The sequence below is a fragment of the Manis pentadactyla genome, chromosome 14 (genome assembly GCF_030020395.1).
Source record: "Manis pentadactyla isolate mManPen7 chromosome 14, mManPen7.hap1, whole genome shotgun sequence".
NCBI classification, from domain to species: domain Eukaryota; kingdom Metazoa; phylum Chordata; class Mammalia; order Pholidota; family Manidae; genus Manis; species Manis pentadactyla.
Genome location: NC_080032.1, coordinates 25,642,190 through 25,655,113, shown reverse-complemented (window position 1 = coordinate 25,655,113; position 12,924 = coordinate 25,642,190). Strand labels below are relative to the sequence as shown.

Sequence of the window (12,924 nt, the reverse complement as noted above, 5' to 3'; positions counted from 1 at the left end):
GACCAGGAGTGTTTCTCTGATTTTAAGGTGAGTCTAACGTGATCAGCGTGACCCTGTTGCCCTAGGTGTTTCTGCTCTGACCAAAGAGGTCTCCCTGGCTCCCTAGGAGTATCTTCTCTGACTTGGGGTGTCTCATTCTCCAGGTTTGTCTGCACTAACCTTAGATGTCTCTTAGTTCTTTAGGCTTGTCTACCATAACCTAGGATGTATCCCTTATTTCTCAGATGTGTCCACTGAGAATGTGGACATAATTTCACAGGTGTTCTGACACTAACTGGAGATGTCTTATTCCCAGATGTATCTAATCTCACCTGAGGTGTCTCCCTAATTACCAAAGTGTGTCTGTTGTTCAGTGATGACTCCCTCTTTCCCCAGGTAATCTGCCTTGACCAGTGAGGTCTCCCTAATCCCTGAGATGTCTCCCTAGTTCTCCAGGTATATCTGTTCTGATCTGTGATGTCTCTATGAGATCAGGGTAGAGAAACCAGAGACTTGGGAACATGCTCTAGGTCAGTGTACACATATGGGGAATTACTGAAACATCCCAGGTGAATGTAGACACACCTGTGGAATTAGGGAGAGCACCCCCATCAGAGCAGACACACCTGGGGTACGAGGGAGACACTCTGGTCAGAGTAGACTCATCTGGTCATCACTGATATCCCAGCTCAGGTGAGCAAGCCTGGGAAATCAGACATCTGTGTCAGTGTAGACACACCAGGAAATTGGAAAGACTTCCTGGGCTAGACTCAATACACACTGAGTGAACTAGCAATATGTCCCAGGTCAGTGTAGACACACCTATCTGGCTCTTCCTGCACTGCTCCATGTGAATATAGGGTTTAAATTTCCCTCAGGCCATCCTTTTTAAGGTTAACATCTGGTCATTTGGGATCTTTGAAACATCTGGACGTCTGTAATGGGTGGAGAAACTATGCCCGGGAGAGACAAATACCATAAGCCACATCCACCTCCTTTATTCAGGGAACTTGCTCATTACAATATGTATGGTTGTCATGGTAACAGGTGGCAGGGACAAAAACCCTAAAAGGCTTGGAGAAGATAATTTTATAAGCTCAGATTCTTGGCTGAAGTGGCTTAAACCTGATTCTTGCTGGCTTGAGCAAACAGGGCTCCACTTTCTCTTTCATCTTTGCTTGCACACTCGGAAAGGCCATGTGAGTACAGAGCCAGCACAGCTGGGGCTCACACTGTCACCAGGACCACCGTCTCTTTATCACACGCTCTGCGGCTTCTTAACCGAAGTCCTCGTCCAGTGTCACACAGCAGCACTGAAAGGCCCAAACCCAGCTGATCATTCATATGAGCAGGTCTGGACTTTAAATAACTACCTGACAGGCACTTAGGATAAACGCCACCAAGATAAAGTACTGAAATGAGAATTTGACAAATCTGAAGGTGTAGTGAGGGTGTCCCTGAGGAAGTGACATTTAATCCAAGACCTAAAGACTCAATATCAACAGGAAGACAAAGGGACACTGGGCAAGCTCTCCAGGGGGCATTACATACACACAAACTCTGGGTCTGGAAAGTTGCTGACCCATTTGAAGGACTGATCCAGGGCAGAGCAGGAAACGTGTGTGACAAGCGGGGGCCTCGCCGAGGTCTAGAGCACAGCAGCTACACAGGGCTCGGGCGATTCTGCTGTCAGGACACAGGGATTGGCATGGTGGGCCTCTCATTGGACAGAGATGGGTTAGTTCAAACATCAAAAAGAATAGTGACTGCAGTGGACTAAAGGACACTGGGCACAAAAAAAATCAACCCTCGACACCAGGAAGGAAGGTGCAGACACCACTGTTTACCTTACAGAGGTGAATGGATTAGAGATCGCAATCAACAGCGCACACCAACCTGCTATGCCTGTGAACTGGACAGCTTCCTAGGACACACAGACGTCCACCACTGACTCAGAAAGAGACAGAAAATCTGGTCAGACCTGTAACAAGGGGAGAGATTGTATCAGTAATGAAAACCTCTGAAAAGAGGGCAGCTGGGACCAGATGGCTGCACTCATGGACACTACTGCATTTTAAAAGGTGACTGTGGTGCCCAGGGACCTGCTGTCACATGGCCCCAGCAATATTCGCCGCTGAAGGCACCAACAGCCAGCACAGCTCCCTCACAGATTTCAGCAGCTTTCTACACAGGTATTTGCATTTGTGACACTAGCTGCCTGAGCCCCTCCCCACTCCCCCCCTCCACCCCCAAACAGCACCAGCACCACCCAGGCCTCTGGCTGCACCTGTGCAGGACACCAGCCAAGACCCCTGAAGCTAATGCCCGTGGCTAGCCTCTGCACCTGTGCACTGCACACACTGCCAACCTGACGCCCCTCACTGACCTCCACTGCTGTGAGTGTTCCCAGTGGACACTGTGCAGCCATGGGAGAGCATGCTGATAGCTGGCGCCCCTGCAGCTCCAAGGCACAGGCAGCTGTCCCTGGCCCTTGCTGCCTACCCTAGCTCCACCACTATCTATGTATCTGTAACAGACCCCTGCCACCACAGCACTGTGGCTGCTGAAAGGAACACATCAGACAAAACAAAAGGATGCTAACTAGTTACGTGAAAACATATGAAAGAAAAAAAGGTAAGCGCAGTCAGATGGTGCTCTAATGTGGTGGTCTGTGCTCACCAGTCACCTCTAGTGTAAAGGCCAATGGATGGAAGTATTGAAAACAGCTGTAGCCACAATAATGAATTAACAGATGCCGATATAAAGTATGACATCAAAACATAAAATGTGGCAGGGGTGGAGGTATGGAAGGAGTTAAAAGATACAAGTTTTGTATGCAATCGATGTTACCAGTTTAAAACAGCCTCTATATCTGTAAGATGGATCTAGTAAGACTGAGGATAACCACAAATAAAAACCTACAGTGATACACATGCAGTAAAGAGAAGGGAATCAACATATACCATTACAGGAAATAGCAATTCACAAAGAAAGAGAAGACAGCAAGAGAGATAAAAGAAACAAAGGAACTTCAAAACAGCCAGAAAACAATAAACAAGATGGCAATAGTAACCCCTTACCTATCATAACTCTGTTAAAAGTAAATGGATTAAATTCTCCAGTCAAAAGGCACAGGGTGGCTATATGGGTAAAAAACAACAAGATGCCACTATGCTGCCTACAGGAGACTCACTTCAGCCTCAGGGACACACATAGACTGCATTGAAGGGATGGAAAAAGATACTCCACACGAACAGAAACCAAAGGAGAGCAAGGGTAGTAGCAATATTTACATTGGCCCAGACAGACTTAAGTCAGAGTAACGAGAAAAAAACAAGATCATGAAATAATAATAAAGGAGTCAATTCACCAAGATGTGAGACAATTACAAAAGTACATGCACCCAGCACCACAGCACCCAATCATATTAAGCAAATATTCACAGATCTGAAGGGAGTAAGAGAAACAGTAGTAGGGGAATTCAATACAGTACTTCCCACAATGGACAGATTATCCACATAATAAATTGGTAAGGAAACACTGGACATTTCTCAGACAAACACCACATGACCTCACCTCTGTGTGAAATCTTAAAACATCAAACTCACAGAGAGGAGAATGGTGGTTGTTGTCAGGTCTTGGGGTGAGAAAAAGGGAAGACATGGACCAAACAGTACGAACTTCCAGTTATAAGATGAGTGTAAATTTAGGGATGTCAGAAGAGCACCGCATAACGTACCTGAAGCTGCCCTGAGTTCAGCTTTAATGTTCTCACCATAAAGCGAACAACAAAATGGTAATTACATGGGATGAAGGATGTGTAAGCCAGTCTTACTGTGGTGATGATTTCGCAGTATATACATGTGTCAGATCATCACACTGAACACCAGAAACCTACACAATGTTACATGTCAATTATATCTCAATGAAGCTGGGAGGAAAAAGTACAGACCAATACCCTTATGAATACCGATGGAAAAATCCTCAACAAATGCTATAAGACCTGACTCAGACACCTCCTGACCCATGAGCAACGAGAACTGGGGTGTGCTGAGGAAGTGAAGCCTAGAGACCAGTGTGAGAAGGGGCAGGCCACCCAATGGAAACAGCTGGAGAGGGGGTATCTGTGCCTCTAGGGGCCCCTAAGTGGCCCTCAGCCAGCCTGGGGTCCCAGAGGTAGATTGGGAAGAAGGGTCTGGCTAAGGAGACTGCTTCATAAGCAAAGTGAACCCCTCCAGGGACCATTCCCTCTTCATCCTTGTGGGAGAAGATGCTGTCCTGTCAGGTCCAAGTGACCATCCAGTGTGGCTGGCAGTTGTAGGTCACCCTGTAGGTAACAACCTGGAGGTCTGCCCCTACAGCAGGGTGTGCGGGGGGCTGGATTCTGGAGCAGACTGCCGGGTCTACAGCTACGGGCAGTGGGGACACTGCTCCCAGGTCTCTGCCTCCTTATCTCACGGCGGCTCCCATGTGGATGTGATTGGGGCAGTGCTGGCACACAGTGCTTGCTCCGTGTCCCTAGCATACATTTTCCTTCCTCACACACACAGTTACCACAAGTTCCTCTGTAAATGCACCCATTGCTCCTGCCAAGAAGTTCTTTCCCCTGCCTTGGCCTGAGGCTCCAGTTCTGACCCCGGGACTACAGAGGGTTCCCTTGGGCAGTAGGTCTCTTAAAAAACTTTTGCATGTTTAGTGGAATAGGCGAGTTCAATGTTTCAGAAGTGACATCCTAAAGTCAGGACACAGGGTGAAATGGCGGTCAGTCAACATTGCCCTTGACAATGTACCTCACGCAGCCCCTGAATTGCAGCAGTTAAGGACACAGCATCCCAGCGCCTGTGGGCAGTCCCCTGGAGCCTGGGGCCTGTGTTTCCCCAGCCGAGCATGGGGGATGGAGACAGCTTGCAGGGAAGGAGGGCCCAGAGGCTCGGCTCTCCAGGCTGCAAGCACACTCAGCAAAGCACCGCCCACCAAGCAGCAACCTGCACAACCAGATGAGTGGCTCATGCCCATCTCACGCCCTTGGCCATGACTTCACCCAAGCTCCCCTCGCCTGAGCCTCTCGTGACCACAGGCACAAACTTCCTGGCCCCTCCCTAGGGTGACCGGCAGGGCCCCCACTGTGCTGGAGGCTGAGCACACCCTCCCACCAGGGCCCCCAGTCAGCCAGTCCTCAACCCCATCTGCCATGCCCCTCTCCTGATCCCAATGTCTACCTTTGAAGGCAGGTGGGGTATGGAATTTATGTCAGAGGCATTAGCTGGGCACCTGCTCTGCTCAAGCATGGAGTGAGTGGCTGGGGTTTGCTTTCCGGTCTGTTGATCACAAACTGTCTGCTCACTCCTGTCCACTGGATTCAGGGCTTCATGTGCTGGTTGAGTGAGAGCTGGCACAGGACCTGAGCCCCTGGAGGCGGCTGCCAAAATATGCTCCTGGTCTCTGCAAAGATGCAAAATATGCACAGTGGGCCACAGGACACATCATTCTGTCCCCAGGGATTCAGGGCAGATGTCCCTGAGGCAAAGCTTCTGCTTGCCTACCACAAAGCCTGCCTGCAGATGAGGCTGCCCTAGACAGCAGTCCTGTCCATCACAACCCAACTCCCAAGACAGGCAAGGGAAGCAGGCGGATGCACCCAAAGGACACCACCCTGGGAGGAGCAGCATCCGGCACAAGGGCTGTGTGTTCCCATGGAGACAACATAAAATCCGACGGAGGAAATGAAAGCCGAGTGTCAAGAATTTGTTTAATTTTAATGGGAGTAGCACTGAAACTGTTCATTCCTAGTGCTGTTTGAAATGTTTGCATGGTAACAGTAAATGCCTTCGATCTTGCTGGTTTTTAATTGGCTTTTCGGGTGGACGAGTCCTTGTGAATGAAGGGATGTGGGGCAGAGCAAACAGAGCCAACATCCCATCAGTCCAGGGGTGACGGAGGCAGTCCCAGGGGGGCTTGAACTGGAGCTGAACCCCGGGCACCCGTCCAGGGACCCTTCCACCCCAGAGCCACAGGTCTGCGAGGGGTCCTCGGAGGTCCTCATCCATTGCTGTTCTTATATTTGCCAGACACTTTTAATAGGCGTCTCTCGGGCTGCAGTTGCTGTCTGCTGGATTTCAGAGGAGAGCTAGTCCTGAGGTGGGGAGTGGGGTCCTCTGCTTTCTGGCAAGGCTCCTGAGAGCAGGTTACCCAGGTGTAGTGGCTTTGTGGAGACCTACTGCGCTTTGTACTTACTATTTGTAAACTAAACTTCAATAAAAGGGAAAAAATGGGTCGTTTCTTGAGATAATCAAGGACACTCTTTTAAGAAAGGGACTATGATGGGTAATACCATGGTATTACTGGCTTCTCTTCCCCGGGAGAGGATTAGGATCGTCTCCTGCCGTGCCCCCTCCCAGCCTGGGGGAGCTCAAGGACCAACTTGCTTCCGCCAGTAAGTGTGCGCCCCTCTGACCGGGACCTTGGGCCCCTCTCCACCCCGTGCCCCTCTCCTCACTGCCTCCCTGTCTCCCCTCTCCCTCCCTCTTGCTCTGCATCTTGCCAGTCCTTTGACTGGGTGCATCTTTCACCTGTGACACTGGATGGCACCCCATGAGGAAGAGGCAAAGGACAAAAGGCCTCAGGGGAGAGACAACAGCAATGGGGTGGCTAGAGGGCCTGGAGTATTCGGGCTGGGAAGGGGGAAGGAAGGGGAAGAGAGCCAGGGCCAGCACACCTGGAGTTGGGGTCCTGCTGGGGGAAGAGCCTAGGAGTGCGGGTCAGGAGGGCAGGTCAGTGGCTGGTGACTAATTAGGGGTGTGTTGACCGTGTGGATGTGTCCAGAGCCCTTGACAAGTGGCTGGGAGAAGACCGTGTGTCTCCTCAGTCAAACCAACCCTCACACTTCACATACACACCTACACGACTGCCTTTGCCAGCACTTTTTTTCAGGGAAATGATTGACTTTTAGCAAGTAGAACTTGAAACACAATGTAATTTACATTAGCAACCCCAAAATGGAATACTTAGGTATAAATCTAACAGCATATAACAAGATCTATGTGAGGAAAACCATAAACTCTGATGGATGAACTCAAAGAACTAAATAAAAGGAGAGGGAGTCCATGTTATGAACAGGGAGACTCGACATAGTCAACATGTTGGTTCTTCCCACATTGATCCGGAGAGTCATGCAATCTCAATGAAAATCCCAGCAACTTATTGTGTGGATGTTAACAAACTGATTGTAAAGATTATATGGAGAGGCAAAGATCAAAAATCATCTGATATTAGAGGAAAATAAAATTGGAGGACTGATGACACCTGACTTCAAGCTCCAGCACTGAGACAGGGTGGTACCGGTGAAAGAACAAACCGACCAACTGAAGAGTCAAAGCCCAGAAACTGACCCACGTGATATGGCTGACCAATGTCTGACACAGGAACACAAGTAACATAATGGAACAAAGACAGTTTTCCAACAAATGGTGCTGGGAAAACTGGACATTCACATGCAAAGGACTGAATCTGGACACAGACTTCTTACATTTCAGAAAAAGAAACTCAAAATGGATCACAGACCTCACTATAAAATGCAAAACTCTTAAAACTTCTAGGAGATAACTTAGGAGAAAATTTGGATGACTTTTAGATATGACACTAGATGTACGATTTAGGAAAGAAATCAGACGACTTGATCAAATTTTAAAACTTCTGTGAAAGACACTGTCAAGTGATTGAAAAAGTAAGTCACATCTGATACAGGACTGTTCACCAAAATACACAAATAACTCCTAAAACTCAACAAGAAAATAAACAACCCAGTTAATAAATGGGCCAGAGACCTAAACACACACTTCGTCAAAGATAAACAGATGGCAACTAAGCATACGAAAAGATGCTCCACCTCACATGTCACAGCGGAAATGCAACTTAAAATGACACACAACTACACACGTTACAACGGCCGAAGTCCAGAACACTGACAGCACCAACTTCTGAAACTAGATCCATATCGTACACCGCTCACAAAAACTAACTTGAAATGGAGTAATGACTTTAATGTAAGACCTAAGACCATAAAACTCCTAGAAGACAACATGGGGAAAAAGCTCCTTGACTTTGGTCTTGGCAATGAGTTTTCAGTTATGACACCAAAAACTCAGGCAACAAAAGCAAAAATCAGCAAGGGGCACATCAAACTAAGCAGCTTCTTTCTGCTCAGCAGAGAAATCATCAGCAAAACAAAAAGGCCACCTAGAGAGTGGGAGGAAATATTTGCAAACCACGTGATAGGTAAGGGGTTAACATTCCAAATATATAAAGAAAGTCAATAACACCACCACCACCACAATCTGATTTAAACATGGGCAGAGGACCTGAGTAGACATTTTTCCAAAGACACACAGATGGCCAACAGGCACATGAAAAGATGTTCCACATCACTAATCAGAAGGGAAAGGCAAATCAATATGACAGTGAGATCTCTCTTCACATCTGTAGACCTCTGTAGAAATGCGGTATCTGAGGACCCGCCTCCCCAGCCCAGAATCAGTCTGCATTTAGACAAGTGCCCCCACGTGATGTGCCCAGGCCCTGGCTTTCAGTAGCACTGGTTTGGAAGACAGGTAATTGAGGAGCTCTTTGGAGCCCAGTGGATAACAAGCCCAGGCCTGATGGGAGGCTGGGCTGCTGCAGAAAGGGAGCTCAAAAGCCTCCGGACCTACCAACATCTCACCTCAGGGGATGGAGCCTGACTGCCAACTTGCAGGAGGCACGTGCTGAAATTACAAGCAGTAGCTCTGTTGCCCACTGACCAGGCAGGGTCGGGAATGGGCCTGAGCATCCTCCGGGTGTGACCATGTGTTTGACTGAGCTGACCTGATGCCAGGCCATGCTCAAGCTATCACCATGTCTCACTGTATTATCACCCCCAATTTGGAGGTGGGGACCCTGAGGTGCAGACAGGCTCAAGGACACATCCTAGTCACACCTCTGGAGGGTGGCAGCACTGGGGCCGAGCCCAGGCAGCCTGGCTCGAGCCTGAGGCTCTGAACACAGCCCCCAGCAGCCCCCCATGATGACCCGGTGCTGCCGGCCCCTCAGGAACACCAGGCCTCTGGCACCGGGATCACACATTGCCTCCCTGCAGCCCCAAGCCCACTTTGGTGCCTGGAGCCCCCAAAGCCTCAGACCTATGTCTTGGAGGCCAAGGGGCACTTCTTAACATTTCCCAGGGCAGCCCCTCCTGGGGGGCCAAGTCAGGCATTTCTATGGATCCTTCTGGGGATGCCGCTGGGTGGGAGGGAGACCCTGCAGGGAGGGCACAGAGCTGCCTGGTCCCTGTCCCTCACAGGCTGGAAACTAAGGGAGTCACCCCAGGCCAGGAGATGCCTCCAGGAACCTGTGCAGTTTGGGGCCAGAAGGCAGCGCACAGAGGAACCTGCGTCGCTGAATCCCTCCCCTGCACTCGCTCAGGCCACACTGTTCGCAGGCTGGCCAGACCTTGCCTGCGTCTTCTGGAGCCTGCAGGCTGCCTCCCCACAGTGCTGTTCTCAGACCCACATCCCTCCAAAGGGAGTCCCCCTGTCTGAGGCAGCCCCTCCTCACCCGCATTTTCTAAGCACACTTCTTCAGGATGGGGGCCCCTCAGGGAGGGGTGCCTCCCTCTCCTCAGGCCCTGCTCCTGGCATGCCCAGGTCCAAACCCAAGAACAGCCAGAGAGCCAGGAGCCCACCACGGTCCTTGCAGGTCAGCCTCTCAGAGCAGGGAGGTGGGCACCCACAGAGGCAGGGCTCAGTCCAGTGCAGGAGGTGGTGAACACTCCCTGCCCTCCTCATCCTGAGCTCCCCAGCCGGGCCCTCAGCCCGACCAGCCACCCCAGGCCTCAGGGCTGAGCGCTCTTCTCCACTAACTGCTCCTGAGTCTGCACTCGACCTGGAGGCATCCCTGCCACCCTCACCTCCCCTTCTTCCTGCCCCACTTCTTACGGGCTGGGGGCTGGGCTCCTTTCTCTAAAGACCCCACAGGTCGGCCTGCACCAGGACCCCCACCTCCTGAGTCCCCAGGACCTGGGTCCCAAGTCAGGGCCTTCAGAGCCAGAGAAAGGCGGGCTCCTTCCCTCCCTTGGCCATTCATTAGAAAATCAGAACCCTGAATTTCATTTTAGAAATTAATATTCATTAAAAATCCAATAATATGGAATTATGGCAGTATTTGAGGGGAAATTAAAGGAATAAATAATCCATAAACCTTTGAATGCGTTGTCCTTATGCAGAAATAGCACCAGCTTGATTTCCACGCTGCCTGCTGAATTATTACAAGTACTCAGCTGCCCTGGGGGCTTGCCTGCAATCAGCAGTGCGGCCTCCCCACCCCAAGCAGGGGCTTTCATGGGCAGCACTGGGTGGGAAGTCTGTGGCATGTGGCTGTCACCCCCTGGGGAGAGTCGGTTCCTAGGGCACAACTCAAGGGCACCCTGAGGGCTCCAGGTCACCACATGCCTGGGGCTCAACCAGGGCTGAGGGTGTTCTGGGAATCTCCCCACAGCAGACCCTCCCGGGCCCCTGCTCGCCACCCCAAGGGACCACTAGCAGTAGGAGACTGGCCTAGTCAGTGGAGCCCACGACACTCTATGTGGATGATGCGTCCTGAGGGTTCTCCTCGTGCTCCAGGTCCCGGCTCACCTCTTGGCCTCACCTCCCAGGGTTCTGCTCCCTGACAGGACACTTGCTCCCTGTGAATGAGCTGGGAACTCCTTGCTCATGCCTCCCTCTTCTGGGGTGCTTCACGTGGGAGGTACTTTCCTCACCCGCATTTTGCCCTGTTCTTCAGTTTGCTCCTCCAGCCTTTCTCCCCACGGAGCCAGAACCCTGTATGTACCCCAGCACGCTCTGCATGTGGCTTCCGGTCAGGCTTAACCACTGGGGGGCCCTGGTGAGGCAGGGAGGGGACTGATGCTGCCGTATCTCCCTGGTGACCACGACACTCGCTCTAAGTCCTGGAGCTAATCAGCATGCTCAGCCTCAGCTGCCTGGCTGGGGAACTGCAATGAATTCCCAGTATTAGCTCTGCACTGTGCAGATAGCTGTTCTATCCAGCGGCCTCAACCCCCTCACTTCAGGCGTGCCGCCTGTTTCCTGCCTGGACGCTGACTGACACCATATCCTTCAGCGTCTGGTTCAATCCCCACTTTAGAGTTACTCTTCCTCCTATGGCTTTTTTATAGAATTCATAGAAAATCACTCCGGGTTTGGGTGGATTTCTTCCATTTCTGCCTCCTTCGTTACTGGCCCCCTCCTGAAACCAGAGACAGCTTGGTCTCACTTACCTCGAGTGGCCCAATAATGCCTTACATGCAATAGGATCATAATAAAGCTGGATTCACTGAGCTTGAGAGAACCAGTGCTTTTCCAGGTGGGAAGTTTTCGGTACTCTGGAGAGATCCAAGCAGGTCTGAGAAGTCACAGGCTGCTGCTCCCCTGGGCCCTGAGGGCTGCACACAGGACTGGCCAGGCCAGGCCAGGTGTCTGCATAGCAGGTCGCAGATGAAGGGCCCGACCATGAGCAGGACCTCGTGGGGTGTCATCAGGGCCAGTTGGGACAGGCATTTGGCAAAGGCAGCCACCAGGTAGGCAGGCATATGACTGGGCAGGGCAGTGGGCGTGAGGCCACAGCTCCCAGGTCCCCTCGCTGGTCCAAGGCTGCAGCCCCATTGGGTGGCTCAGGCTCGGGGTGGGCTCAGCTCAGGGTGGGAGGACAGGTGGCCCTGTTGCCCTGAGGCCAGGGCAGGGTGGAGTATTCAGGGTGTTCCTTGTGCTAGCTCTGGGAGATGTCTGCTTTTACTCTCTGCTTCCAACAGCTGCCCCTTGATGTCTCCAAACCTCAACCTGAGGACCAAAGTCCAACCTGGGAAAAGCTCCGTTTGGTCTTGGCAGTAGCGTTCCCTGCTCCGCACTGTCTTGTCCTTCACCTCCCTCCAGGAGGACTGCTCTTTCTTCTCCTCTGCCTCCTGCTGCATTTGAACATTTGCATCTCTGTGCTAGGTTTCATCTTTATCCAGAGAGTTTCCTCTGTGACCTTTTCCCCAACATGGAGTTCACAGGAACTGCTCTTAAATGGGGCCAACACTCTCTATTTAACTTGGGCATGCTGTCAGGCCAAGTAATTTAGCAAAAGAGGGGAAATATGGCTGCTGTCACCAGTAGATTATGTTCTGCTTTGACTCCAAAGCATTCTTGCATTTGCAAGGATGCTGTTGTAAGAATGAGAATAAGTTAGCATAAGAGTAGCCATCTTAAGGGCCTAGAAGCAGTTTTCTGAAGTTGTGACTTAGAAGAAAAAGAACTGGAACTGGGTAAGGCCTTGGAAAACAAGTTAATCATGAACACCGGGATGGGGGCAGCTGTGGCCTTTGGTCAGCTAACCTTGGTCAGTTAATCCTACATACCAAGCTTATCGTGCAGAACCTCCCTAACAATTGAGGAGTGGTCTTATCTTGCTCTTGCTTAACCCCAGGATGTATGTCTTGCAAAGATAATGTGCAGCTGTAGAAAATTACTAAGAGTTAAGTGTTTTGAAAATGCTATATAAACCCTTGGTTCTGAGTGCTCGGGGTCCTTGTTGAAACCCGCTGTGTAGGGCAGACACTTGGACCCCAGCTAGCTGGAATAACAATAAACCTCTTGCTTGTTGCATCGATCTGCCGTGGCCTTCGTCTCCTCACTGGGGGGGAAGCGCAGACCGGAATAAGGCTGTTGGGTCTTACACTGTCCTTCCTAAAAATAGCTCTGACTTTTACAAGGCTATTTAACTCTCTGAGCTAATATGATGGCATGAAGGAAATTACTGTGATGATAGCTGTCCTTGCCATTTACAGAGTTTCAGGATATTTACCATTATTTACACACGTATATTACTTATACCACCCACAGACGCCACCTACTCCTAACCACCAGAGTGACAAGT

General features: G+C 50.7%; 1 long non-coding RNA gene across 1 annotated transcript in view; it reads right to left on the bottom strand.

The window, feature by feature from the left end:
• Positions 1-1,162: 1,162 nt before the first annotated feature.
• The window catches only part of LOC118930491 (uncharacterized), a 104,348-nt gene continuing 92,586 nt past the window's right edge, over positions 1,163-12,924 (bottom strand). Inside the window, exons 2-3 of the long non-coding RNA XR_008993796.1 lie at positions 1,876-1,960; positions 1,163-1,292 (exon numbers count right to left, since the gene is read on the bottom strand). This is a non-coding gene — a long non-coding RNA (uncharacterized LOC118930491). The remainder of the gene's footprint in view (positions 1,293-1,875; positions 1,961-12,924) is intronic.